Raw genomic sequence first — 14,090 nt, 5'->3', positions numbered from 1 at the left:
GGTTGTTAGCTCCAATGAGCCTGTTTCCCTCCCCTACCTCGGCCACTGCTACTTGAGCCTACCTCCTGGTTCTCAGCATGGGTGTAAAATCCAAGTTCTGCCTTAGCACCAGCATGGACCCCTGTAGTCTCCCCCCTGCCCAGGGCTCAGCCCACTCACCAGACTGTGAGCTTAGTTCCAGATGACACTGGCGCTTCAGCTGATTCAGAGGCTCTGGGGGTCTCCTTCTCTGCTGAGTCCTTCCTGGGACTGGATCTGTGTCAGGGTGACTGTGGGGTTGACTCCTGTATTAGCACAGCAGCTCCCTCCTTCTGACCTTCCAAGCCATTCTTGGTTAGAAGATGATTTCAGCACATTCTTCTGTGAGTTTTGCTGCTCCAGGCATTTTCCTATGGCATTATTTGGATGTTTTTTTGGAGGGATTGTGTCATGAGATTGAGAGCTTACTGCCTTTCCTCCACCATCTTGGCTCCACCCTGGAAGTCTCACTTCTCTAAGATAGTTTTCAACATTCATTTTTATAAAATTTTGAGTTCCAGGGGCAGCTAGGTGGCGCAGTGGATAGAGCACTGGCCCTGGAGTCAGGAGTACCTGAGTTCAAATCCAGCCTCAGACACTTAACATTTACTAGCTGTGTGACCCTAGGCAAGTCACTTGACCCTCATTGCCTTACAAAGAAAAAAATTTGAATTCCAAATTTTTCTCCCTTTCTCCCTTCCTTCCCCCTTCCCAAGATAACCAGCAATCTGATATAGGTTATATATGTACAATCATGTTAAACATATTGGGAAAAAAACTTCTTGGGGAAAAAATGTGAAGGGGTGGAGAAATTGTCTCTCATTGAATGGGCAGATAGGGTTCAGAAAGCTATCAGCTGTTTCCCTATATCTTCTCAGTTTGCTCTCAGTGACTAGCATGGACATCCACCATAGATCTCTGGGGTTGTATTCATCTCAACTCATCCTCTGGGTGGCCATCTCCTGTCCTCTGAACATAGCTGAAGGACAGATGTCTTAAGCTCTGTAGACTGCATTCCTGATATCAGTTGGTTCAATCTTGACTCACTGCTCATGGTTACCTGGGAACATTCCTGGACTCCCCCTTTTCATGAAGTCTCTCATCTCTTAACATTGCCTCTTTTCCCATAGGATCATCATCTCTTTTCTTTTTCCAAGTTCACACCAACTGCTGCTGTCATTTGATCTAGATAGAGGCTCTATGGGACCCTGGCATCCTAGGGCTTCATACAGCAGCTCTGTTGCCTTGCTATCATGGGCACTTGAAGCAATAATGGACAGCTCCTGCTAAGGGTGATGAGGCTTGCCCTCCATCCCTACTGCATGTATGAAAGTGCTTTGTAACTATGAAGTCTTATACTAATGCAAGGTATTCATTTTCTTCACAATTTACTGTTTCTCCCACCTTTTTATTCTAAGATATGATAATGAAATATTTTGTTTTAACACAGTCATGGCTACATATAATGAGTCAAATAGGATTTATTTAGTGTTTACTTTGTGTCAGATACTGTGCTAAATGATGGGGATACAAAGAAAAGCAAAGAAACAAAAAAACAAAAACCCAAACCACCCAGTTCTTGTCCTCAAAGAGCTTGCAGTCTAATGGAGCAGACAATAAGCAAACAACTCTATACAAACAAGCTAGATACTGGATCAACTGGGGGTAATCTCAAAGGTAAGGCACTAAGATTAAGAAGGGTTGGGAAAGATAGACTTGGGAAAGGGAAAGGAGTATTGGGAATGAAGATAGTACTTTAGCTTAGACTTGAAGAAAACTAGGAAAGCCAGGAAGTAGAAATGAGGAGGGAGAAAGCTCCAGACATGAAGGTCAGCCAATAAGAATACTCAGAGATATATTATTATACATAAAAACTTTATAATCATATGGGTCATTGATCTCATTAATTTGGGTGTCCCTTCCACCAGAGCAGGTCTTATTCCATGTAGCTTTCAATAATTTCATTATATAAATTCTCCAGAGAGAATCTACCCAGCATACTAAAGGGTTTTCTTTGGTTCTTTTAATGCCTTAAGGGTACCAGTATGGTGCTCGAGCTATTCATCTATGATTTCTTTTTGCATGTTATTTTCCCCATTAAAATCTGATCTCCTAGGGGCAGCTAGGTGGCGCAGTGGATAGAGCACTGGCCCTGGAGTCAGGAGTACCTGAGTTCAAATCCGGCCTCAGACACTTAACACTTACTAGCTGTGTGAGCCTGGGCAAGTCATATAACCTCAATTGCCTCACTAAAAAAAAAAAAATCTGATCTAGAGGGCAGAGAGCATGTTTTTGCCTTTCTTTTTATCCCTTTAGCAGTGCCAGGAAAATAGTAAGTGTTAAATAAATACTTGCTGTTGATGATAATGATGACATTACTGGCCCACTTCCTTTTCTTCTGGCCTTATATATCTTTGATGATGTCTTTGCATGTGCAAATCATCATAATCAATGTGCTCCAGCCTATTAAATACCTATCACGTGTCTCTTCATTGCCCTTTGTGTTTACTAGCAATTTAATTCTTCTGAGATCATATTGTTCCATGATTCACAGCCAAAGAGCATCCCTGGGAGAATGATAGTATTGAAAGAGATGGTTTACGATGGCAAATAGCTCAAGAGCACTGAAAGCAAGACAAATTTTCCAAATGCAGCTTAGCCTGATGTCCTCCTTTTCTTCAATGTAGGAACCAGTTCATTGTCCATCTGTAGCAGTTAGCCAAGGCATCTCTACTAACTATGGGCTATTGATCCAGATGCATATCACAAACCAAGCAATATGTGTTTTCATCCATTTTATTTTCCTCTTGTAAATGGTTAAACTATTTTTTGAATTATTACTGATTTCATTGAAGAGACTTTTTAGTGTTCTAGGGCTTGGCATAATTAATACAAAATCATTGGTGAAGAGGAGAATTTAGAGGACCTTGCTGCTGATAGGAAATTTTTCAGTTCTGATTCTAAACAGGATTTCCTCCATGAGACTGACAAATGTTTTTGCCTCACTTCATGACAATTTTCAGTGAACTGTTGAATAAGAATAATAGCTAACATTTATAGAGTACCTATTGTGGGGACCAATTTTTAATTGGGGAGTGTTAGCTAAGCGGCTTGCTGCAATATTGGGGCAAGGAAGGAGACCAGCAGCCTCCCTCAAAACAGAACAGGATTTATTTTAACAAGAACGAACTTAAAAAAAAACCCACCACAAACAGGATCATTAGGATCAAGGGAAAGGAAATAAAATGAGGAAAGGGAAATTATACAACCTGAAAAATACCTTCACCCAGGAATCAGCTGAGAATACACAGCAGAGCTCCTGTCGCCTTCCAGCTTCCAGCTAGAATGGCGACTTCTCCCCATTCCCAAAAACCCCACACAGCCCCCAACCAATCGTCTGGCCGCTCTGACAGTCACATGACTGCCCTTACTAGGCTTCCAATCATTATAATTTTGCCAAGCCCATGTAGTCGTCGGTGAGTGGTGATGACGTGAGGTGCCAGCGCCATGGCAAAAGCTACAACCAGTGGGTGGAGCACTGTGTGGTTTTCAGAGCCCCAGGCCAGTGCACGCTGAGGCATAAAAACCTCAAATAACAATTAATTCTTTACACTATTATGTGCCAAACAGACAGCTAAGTAGCATAGTGCATAGAGTGAAGGGCCTGGAGTTAGGAGGACCTGAGTTCAAATTCAGCCTGAGACACTTATTAGCTGTGTAACCCTGGGTAAGTCCTTTAACTCTGTTTGCCTCAGTTTCCTCATCTGTAAAATGAGCTGGAGAAGGAAATGGCAAACTACTCTAGTATCTTTGCCCAGAAAGCCCCAAATGGGGTCACAAAGAGTCGGACATGACTGAAACAACTGAACAACAAAGTGTGCTGGGCACTGTGCTAAATGCTTTACAAATAAATCATTTTACTCTCACAACAACCCTGGGAGGTAGATGTTATTGTTATCCCAACTTTACAATTAAGGGGACTGAAGCAGATAGGGGTTAAGTAATTTGCCCAAGATCACACAGCTAGTAAATCTTTGAAGTGCCATATGAACTGAGATCTTCCTAATTCAAGGCCCACCATGTCACTTAGCTTGCCTTGGTGTTGAACACAGTTCTCTCTCTTTTTAAAAAAATAAAAATGTTTATTGTAAAAATTTAAAAAAGAATGATACTTATTTAAAATTTTTAAAATAATAAACATTTTTATTTATAGTTTTGAGTTCCAAATTTTATCCCTCTTTTCTTCCCTCTCCTCCGCCTCCCTGAGGCGGTAAGCAATCAAATCTGGGTTACACCTGTGCAATTGTGTAAAACATTACCATATTAGTCATTTTGTTTTCTTTTCCTTTTTTTTCTTCTTTTTTGTTTTTTTAGTGAGGCAATTGGGGTTAAGTGACTTGCCCAGGGTCACACAGCTAGTAAGTGTTAAGTGTCTGAGGCTGGATTTGAACTCAGGTACTCCTGACTCCAGGGCTGGTGCTCTATCCACTGCACCACCTAGCTGCCCCCAGTCATTTTGTTTAAGAAAAGTTTAATAAAAGAAAAGAAATGAAAGAAAGTGCAAAATAGCATACTTCAGTCTGTGTTCAATCAATATCAGGTCTTTCTTTGGAGGTGGATAGTATGTTTCATCCACAGTCCTTTGGAATTGTCTTGGATCATTGTAATGCTGAGAATAGTCAAGTGATTCACAGTTCTTCATCAAACAGTATTACTGTCTCTGTGTACAATATTCTCTTGGTTCTGCTCTCTTCACTATATATCAGTTCATACAAGTCTTTCCAGACCTTTCTGAAACCATCCTGCTTGTCATTTCTTATAGAACAACAATATTCCATCACAATCATATACCACAGCTTCTTAAGCCATTCCCCAATTGATGGGCATCCCTTTGATTTCCAATTCTTTGCCACCACAAAAAGAGCTGCTATAAATATTTTTGTACAAATAGGTCTTTTTCTTTTTTTGGGGGATGTCTCACAGTTCTCTTTAAGTCATTCTTTCTTATTGCTTAGAATATTGAATAATTTTAACCTATATATATGTGTGTATATAAATATCTAAGTATATGTGTGTATATGTAAATATTTAAGTATATATGTGTGTATATATAAATATATCTAAATATTTAAGTATATATGTGTGTATATATAAATATATCTAAATATTTAAATATCTATGTGTGTATATATAAATAAGTATATGTGTGTATGTATATATATATACATATATATACACATATACATATATACATACACACACACACACACACCTTTTGGGGAGATATTTTGAAAACTTATCTCTAGCTGTATTTAAATTCCATTACTTTCAGTTAGGATTCCTTTCTACATGTTTGTGTTTGTTTAGCTCCAAGCATTCTTCTTGACTTTCAATTTCTTACATATCATTGCTGCTTCCTCCCCTAGCACACTGACTACTGAGATGGTTAAATCCCATTGTGATGGTTCTATCACTCCACCATGTGATCCATTTCCTTTTGTGACTGTTGTCCTTCTAATTCATGTGCAAAATGTTCTCAAGATGATTTGACTTAGTTGAGTCTCCTGCCAAGCTTTTACACAGTCACAGAATTTGAGAGTGGTGAAGGAGTGGCCGTCTAATCTACCCTAAACACAAAATGAATTCCTCCTATATTATACACAAATGTTCAACCAGCTTTGAAGACCTTCAAGGAGAATTTACCACCTCTCCAGTAAACCTATTGCATTTTTGGACAGTTCTAATTCTTAGGAAATTTTTCCTTTCTACAGCCTTGTTATATTCTCAGCTAAAAGCATTTTTTTTAAAAAAATGTTTTTGTGTAGTGATAATGTTTATAATTTTCCAACATCCTTTTCTGTAATATTTTGCACATGAAACTAGCTGCCCTGTTTCTCCATTTATTAAGATCAGGTATCTAATGGTTTGCACCTAAGTGGCTAAGTGGATACAGTGCCAGGCCTGGGGTCAGGAAGACTCCTTTTCCTGAGTTCAAATCTGGCCTCAGATACTTACGAGCTCTATGACCCTGGGCAAGTCACTTAACCCTATTTGCCTCAGTTTCCTCATCTGTAAAATGAGCTGGAGAAAGATTTGGCAAAACCACTTCAGTATCTTTGCTGAGAAAACCCCAGATGGGGTCACAAGGAGTGGTACACAACCAAAATGACTGAACAACAACAAAATCTAATGTTCGAGACAGTTCTAGGAAGCTCCTTTGGTTTGCTTGTTGTGCTACCTATTTTGCATCAGTTAATCTTCTCTGAGAAATGTTAATACATTTATTGCATTCCTGTAGGCATCATCTACATTATGGTTCATGTATTTACTGTTGTTCATTTCCTGTTTTGTGGAGCTAAATTGTTTATACATGCTGGGGTTGGATCCACTATAGTAACATTCAGTGCCTTCTTACCCTTTCTTCTAATTTGATAATCACTTTGACCTTTACTGTAATCAGTTGTTGATCTGATTACATCTATATAGTCAATTCTGATGTGATTGCTACATCTCTAATACGACATTTCCTGTCTGTTGGGGTAGAGTTAACATTTTTTTTTTGGTGATGCTTTCTTATGCTTGCCATGTCCAGACCCTTCTGAAATCCTCCTTGAAGAAAGAGTTCACAATGTACAGGCCTAAGGCTCTTCCGAGTTGTCTAAAACCTTTGATTTCTTTCATTACTTGGTCTTGAATCATATTTTCCAACAAGGTTTTCACTGTGCCCCTCCCGCTCCTCATGTCCTTGTATATATTTTAGTCACTGACTTAATTTGTTTGCAGGATCTTTTCATCTTCCTCAAAGAGTTTTTCCAATTCTTCATCCTCCAAAATTCATTTTGGTAGATAAGCTAAAATCATCTTCATGGTAGCTTGCTTATATACCCCTACTGTGAGGACTGTAAAGAAAAATTATCAGGAAGCTGACATAACTCTGCTTCTTTTTGACTTTGGGCTCCAAATGAAACTGTCTTTGTCAGTTCCCATGTTGACCACCCTGAGGTGAATGTGTAAGACATATTTCCATTCAGCTCCAACTTCCTTATATCTTTTGGTATCACTTACACTCAAAATGTCAGTATGGTTGTGGTTTAGTTCCTCCACTTGGTTGTCAACTTGTTGGCTGTCGGACAAAAATCACAGGTTAAGAGTAATGGAATGTTTGTAGAGGTTTAAAATCTGTGATCCATAGCACCTTCTGACCTTTCCCCCACCATTCTGATACTAGAGGTGTAGAAACAGAAGGGAACTGCACAAGGACCATTTTTATTTCATGGGTCACCATGACCCATTTCAACATTCCCTCCCCAAAATCGTCACTGGGCAGCCCAACTTTTTCACATTTAGCTAGATTAGTCCTGTCCACAGATAGAAGACACAGTTGATTGCACGACCTATATCCAAAGCTCTTCCATCATAATAGGACTCGTCATGAATGGGTTTCAATATTTAAGAATTCCTTTATTTTTTGTTTTTAATTTACAATACCATAACATCATATACCGTATATATAGGAAATGAATTTATACTATATGTGAAAAATAAAATCTTGTATATGGTAAAAACTAAAGAAAAAATGATTATCAAAAAGTTATTAAAACATCATGACTTTTGGCCCACCTTTTATAAGTAACCAAAAGTAAATTAGGATGACAGTATCAGGGAAGATGGTAGGACTTGGAAGATCTTAGGTGGCTAAGAGTAGAACAGATAGTAGAGTCCTTCATCTCATCTCCTCAGAAGGAGGGGAGTAATCAATGTTTTTTGTTTGTTTTGTTTTTTCAGGGCAATGAAAGTTAAGTTACTTGCCCAGAGTCTCACAGCTAGTAAGTGTCAAGTGTCTGAGGCCGAATTTGAACTCAGGTCCTCTTGAATCCAGGGCAGGTGCTTTATCCACTGCACCACCTAGCTGCCCCCAAGGAAGTAATCAATGTTAATCCTTCAGAATTTTGAGGACCTTTGATTTTTGTCTCACTTGGGTATCTAGCAATGCAGGCTGTACTGTAGGAGTTCAGAGGAGAAATATTAACAGAGATTGATGCTTTCCATTTTTCCCTTTAGAGAATGGGGACAAGTCATGGGGTGCTGGTGGCCACAAGCCATTGACTGTACCCCAAACCCTAGCCTCAGTGTATACCAAATGAATTCTTAAGACCCAGCACTTCTTGGAGTCTCTGGGGATGGCTCTAAGCGTGCCTGGCTTTGTCCATGGCTATGCAGCTTGGTGGGTCCCCAGTGCCCTCCCCTCGGTGTCTTTATGAGTTGCTGTGGTAAAAAAAAAAAAGATTTATTATCCCATGACAGGCTTACTGGAGCTCTCTGAATTTGGCTAGGCTACTCCTTGAATGACTGGTATAGAGTATGCTGCTGTCTTCTATCCAGCCTTCCCATATGGGAGGATCTACCAGAGCTTGCATTTGACTGACAAACATTCTGAGAACCCAGGGTCACCCAGGCATTGTACTGAAACATTGAAATAGGACTTTAGGAGAAGACACAATGTTAATAATGAGAACAAATGCTTGTTGGATGAACAGAGCTTCCCCTCATAACAGGTTACAGGTGCTTGTGGAAGCCACAGGAGAAGTTTCAGTGAAGACATCCAGGACTATAGAGGAGTCAAATTCAGGCAGGCTGACCAGTGAGCAAAACTCCCCAGTATACCTGAACCAGATTAAAATGTGATTGGGGGGATGTTTAACAAGATAAAATAAAATACAATAACAACATAGATAATGCTCATTTGTGGTTTTCTAAGTCAATATGCAGCCCTGGGGGATCTGAATCTGTTTCTGTTTTTTTGACACCACTTGTGGGATCAGAGGGTAGCAAAGTTCTATCAAGTAAAAGGAACACTAGATTTGGAAATCAGAGGACTTGGCTTCAAATCCCCAATCAGTCAAGTCACGTCATCTCTCAAGGTTCTGGTTTCCTCAATTAAATAAAAAGATATTCTAGGGGGCAGCTAGGTGGCGCAGTGGTAAAGCGCTGGCCCTGGATTCAGGAGTACCTGAGTTCAAATCTGGCCTCAGACATTTGACACTTACTAGCTGTGTGACCCTGGGCAAGTCACTTAACCCTCACTGCCCTGCAAAAAAAAAAAAAAAAGATATTCTGAACTCAGAGGCCTCTCAGGTCCCTTCCAGCTCCATAGCTATGATCCTAAGGCAGGGGTTCCTAACTTTTTCTGTGTCTTAATCTTTTGATCTTCTGGGGAAACTATGAATCCCTTCTCAGAATAATAATGTTTTGTTGCCTACAATTATAATAGAAGGAAATACTAAAGTTCAGTTAAAGGTTAGTGAAAACAAAGATGTGTAACCCCTGTTCTAAGGAGAAGGCTCCATCTTTGCCCCAGGCTTACTATGAGAACAACCTTGGTCTGCATCCTTATCACTGCTCTCGATGATCATCAAGGGAGTGAACATTTGTGTGTATGCATGTACATACACACATGTAAAGGTAAGTTCTCATATACATGTATGTATACACATATACACATTTATAAATTTATACATATACACATGCATACATATATATGGTTTAGTATAGTGGTTTAGATATAGTACACTTGTAGGTACTAGAAACATTATCTCCATTTTACAGAGGCAGAAACTGAGGCTAAGAGGTCAAGTCACTTACCCACAGTCACAGAGCAAGTAAGTGTCAGATTCAAATCCACTTCTTCCTTACCAATGGTTTGGCATAGTAGTTGGCACCTCCTTGACTATGTTGTGAGTAAGCTGCTTTGAAAACTTTTAAGGTGTCCTGGAAATGTGAGTTGTTATTAAGTCATACTTCCTCTAATAGAAAACATTATTCTAAAGCTACTGAGAGGCATTTATGAGTCAGGTAACAGCTCAATCAGATAAAATGTTGTAGGGTACACAGAAGAGAAAGGTATGCTAGATTTTGTTGTTTTTCAGTTGTTTTCAGTCGTGTCTGACTCTTTGTGACCTCATCTGGGTTTTCTGAGCAGATATACTGGAGTGGTTTGCCATTCCTTCTCTGGCTCATTTTATAAATGAGGAAACTGAAGCAAACAGGGTGAAATGACTTGCCCAGGGTCCCACAGCTCATTTAGTTGAACTCCTCACTTTATAAATGAGGAAACTGAAGCAAACAGGGTGAAATGACTTGCCCAGGGTCCCACAGCTCATTTAGTTGAACTCCTCACTTTATAAATGAGGAAACTGAGGCCTAGAGAGACAAGTGATTTGACCAAAGTCCTACAGGTAGTAAATGGTCAAATTAGGATTCAGACCCAAGTCCTCTGACCCCAAACCTGGTATTCTTTCCATTACAGAACAATAGGGAGCAACTGAATGGCGTGGAAGGTGAGTTGGCCCTTCTATCAGAACATCTGGGGTAGTGAGAATGAGGCCAGTATATCATTAATCAGACCATGTGTGGGAATGTGATGGTGATGGTGAGTTCAGGAGTTAGTGAGAAGATATGACATGTTAGCAGAGAGGCTGGTTAAGGCTAGGGGGAAGTAACCCAGTCTGACCTAGTTCCCAATGATTGGGTCTCCATTTTTTCTCTCCTCTGTATCTCTGTAGAAGTTAGATCTCATTAATGATATAGAAATATACTATCTAGCCAACTAAGTCAATGTAAATAAAGATGGCTGACTGGGCCAACCCCGGTAGACGTGACATTTAAAACATAATAGACTGTCAGTGTGACCCCCTAAACTTTCTTAGTGATTATTTACATTTAAATTACCTACTTTTTTTTTTTTGCGGGGCAATTGGGGTTAAGTGACTTGCCCAGGGTCACACAGCTAGTAAGTGTTAAGTATCTGAGGCTGGATTTGAACTCAGGTACTCCTGAATCCAGGGCCTGTGCTCTATCCACTGTGCCACCTAGGTGCCCCCCTAAATTACCTACTTTAAATGCAAAAATCAGCCTAACAATTTTCACATAGTCCCTTTACGTCCCTTTGTGTGTTCTTTGTTCATCATTATCATTCATTTCTCTCTTATATGGTCATAGTTTCTGCCAATATGTCATATCCCCTTACTAATCCCTGAGCACATCATCGTCATCACACTCCCACACATGGTGTGATTAATGATACACTGGCCTCAATCTCACTAGCCCAGATGTCCTAGTAGAAGCGCCTGCTTACTCACCTTTCACACCTTTCAGTTGCTCTCCATTGTTCTATAGTAGAAAGAGTACCAGGTTTGAAGCCAGAGGCCTTGGGTTTGAGTCCTACTTTATCTACCGGGAGAACTTTGGGTAAGTCACTTGTCACTCCAGGCCTCAGTTTCCTCATTTATATCTCTGTAGATCTGGGGCTGTGGCATTGGCTACTCTAGAGCTCATTCCCAACAAACCCCAGAAGTAGAGGGGTAAGCATCGCTCATCTTGCAATCACAGCCAACCCATCTGAATTTCACTGACTGAGCTGACTCTCTCTAGAGAAAGGATTGGGAAGGATGGCTAGGATAGAGGCATCGAAGTTAACAGCGGTGACTGTGAAGGAAAAGAAGTTTGCCTGAAGGAGACGCCTGTTTTTTGGGTAGCTAAAGGAGGGTAAAAAAAAAAAAAGCGCTCTTTCTGAACTTTTTTGGTGGTGGTAGTGGTATCCAGGATCGAAATGAATCTCACTGAGGAAAAAACAAGGAAGAAATAACAAAAAGGTCGTCCTTCCCCCCAACCTCAATCCCTAGGATTCAAAAAGGAACCAGCTCCTTTGGCCACGAGTTCAATCAGAGACAGGGTTGAAGCTTGTTGCTTCCAAACAAAAATGAAAAATGTTTTATAAATTCAGTGCATCAAAGCAGATGGCCCTCAGGACTACCAAAGACATCCTACATAACCACATCTGTGTGGAGGGTGCATAGAAAAGAAGCCTTGCAACACCAGGTCTCTATGGCAAAAAATAGAATGAAAATGACTGATTTGGGGTCAGAGGGCCCACAAGTAAATGTGTATTGTTAAAGAGGAGGCTGGTGCATACCCACAGAGCAGATAATCTTAAACTGGCAGCTAATCAGTTGGCTCAACTAGAATGGTATTTTAAGCTGAATGCAAATGCAGGCACAAAAATAAGATACATGTCTGAATGGCCACATCTACTGCAGTTTATGCCTGTTTCTTTGTAATGGGGAAAAAGACTACACCCAAGTAGAAAAGACCAGCTCTTCACAAACATGCCTGCTTTCCATTTCTCTAGTCTTCTGCATGGATCCCTGCCACACACCACAGTCTAGCCTTCCCGGTCTACTTGCTCTTCCTCGCATAGCATGATCCACCTCCTGCCTTTGATCTAGATGTCCTCCATGCCTCGAATGCTCTATCTCCTAACCTCCACATCTTAGAATCCTCCAAGACAGTTCAGGAGCCCTTTCAAGGTTATCCCACCTTCTGGTGCCCATCCCTTTAAGGTTACCTTACATCTTCTCTCATGGATTTTATATATACCTATTCATGGACTTAGAATCCAAGCTCACTGAGGGCAGAGACTCTTTTCACTTTGTCTTTGTATTCCTGACTTTTCATAATGTCTGGTACATGGAAAGTACTTAATAAATGTGTATTGATTGAATGATTCTTTTTTTTACATTATCTTATAAAGTTCTTTCCAGATTTCTTTGCATTCCTCATGCTGATCAATCATAATTGTGTTATAATATTCCATGCATGAATTAATGTTTTATAATTTATATAACCATTCCCCTTCTGTTGATCTTTTAGATTGCTTCTCATTTTTGCAATTATATATATGTATATATATATAATATATATATATTGCTGCTATGAAATCTTTGAGTAGTTTTCTCCTTTCTGTTTTTGATACCACTTTTAGGGTATATTCCAGACAATGGAATTGTTGTCACAAAGAAATGCACACATGTATATATGTATATGTGTGTACATAGAATATATATGTATGCACATCATATAGTATACACACATAGTATATATGTACACACATATGTATATGTGCACACACATAGTCAAAGGATTATACTGGGCACATTTGCTTCTAGTTGTTATTCAGTCACATCCCACTCTTCACAACCCCATTTGGGGTTTTCTTGGCAAAGATACTGCAGTAGTTTGACATTTCCCTCTCCAGCTCATTTTAAAAATGAGCAACTGAGGCAAACAGGGGAAGTGACTTGCCCAGGTTCACACAGATGGTATGTGTCTGAGGCCATATTTGAACTTAGGAAGATGAGTCTTCCTGACTCTGGGCCTAGAACCCCCTATCTACTGTGCCACCTAGCTCCCCATACTGGATGTATATCTATATCCATATAGTCAAAGGGTTATATTGATTATCTTGCTACTTTTTTTTTTTTTACTGTGTAGTGAGTATAAGATTATTCTTCAAAAAGATTCTATAAGTTTGAAAATCCACCAGCAATGAATGACTATATCTATTTTTCTATAATCCTGCCTGCACTGAACCTCATTGTCTTTTATTAATTTTTGCCAATTTTATGGGTATGTACAGTTTATGTAGATCTTACTTTAGGAATATCTGCAAAAAATGTGACTGTCTCATGATCTCACAGTTATGTCAAAACCAAATTCTTTCTGACTTTATTTCTTATTTTTTCCTTTTACCTATTGTGAATTAGATATCATAATAGTGAATCTATTCCATCAAGGGGAAGTAGCCTGGATGTATGTTCTTGTCTCCACTTTTCCACTAACTAGCTAGTTAACCCTAGGCAAATCGGTTACTCTCTCTCTGTGCTCCAATTTTTTTCATTCATTCTATGGGAATAATAATAACTATCCTATCTAATTCACGGAGTAGTTATGAAGATAAAAGAAGCTAATAGATATGGAAACATCTTGGGGTGAAACATACTGTTATACAATATGATGATTATGATCATTTAAGGTTATCTAGGTCTTTTAAATTAAAGAAGGTGTGGTCATTTGCCTAACCCTATTCACACATCTACTCAGACTAGTGGTCCCAGGTTCCAGGTTCTCTTCAGGGAACATCCCTTCAAAACCCACAGCTTCTGAGCCTCCACCAATGTGTTCCTTTTTTTTTTTTTTTTTGAGGGGCAATGGGGGTTAAGTGACTTGCCCAGGGT

The sequence above is a fragment of the Dromiciops gliroides genome, chromosome 4 (assembly GCF_019393635.1).
Source record: "Dromiciops gliroides isolate mDroGli1 chromosome 4, mDroGli1.pri, whole genome shotgun sequence".
In the NCBI taxonomy this organism is placed as follows: Eukaryota; Metazoa; Chordata; class Mammalia; order Microbiotheria; family Microbiotheriidae; genus Dromiciops; species Dromiciops gliroides.
This window is presented reverse-complemented; position numbering follows the sequence as displayed.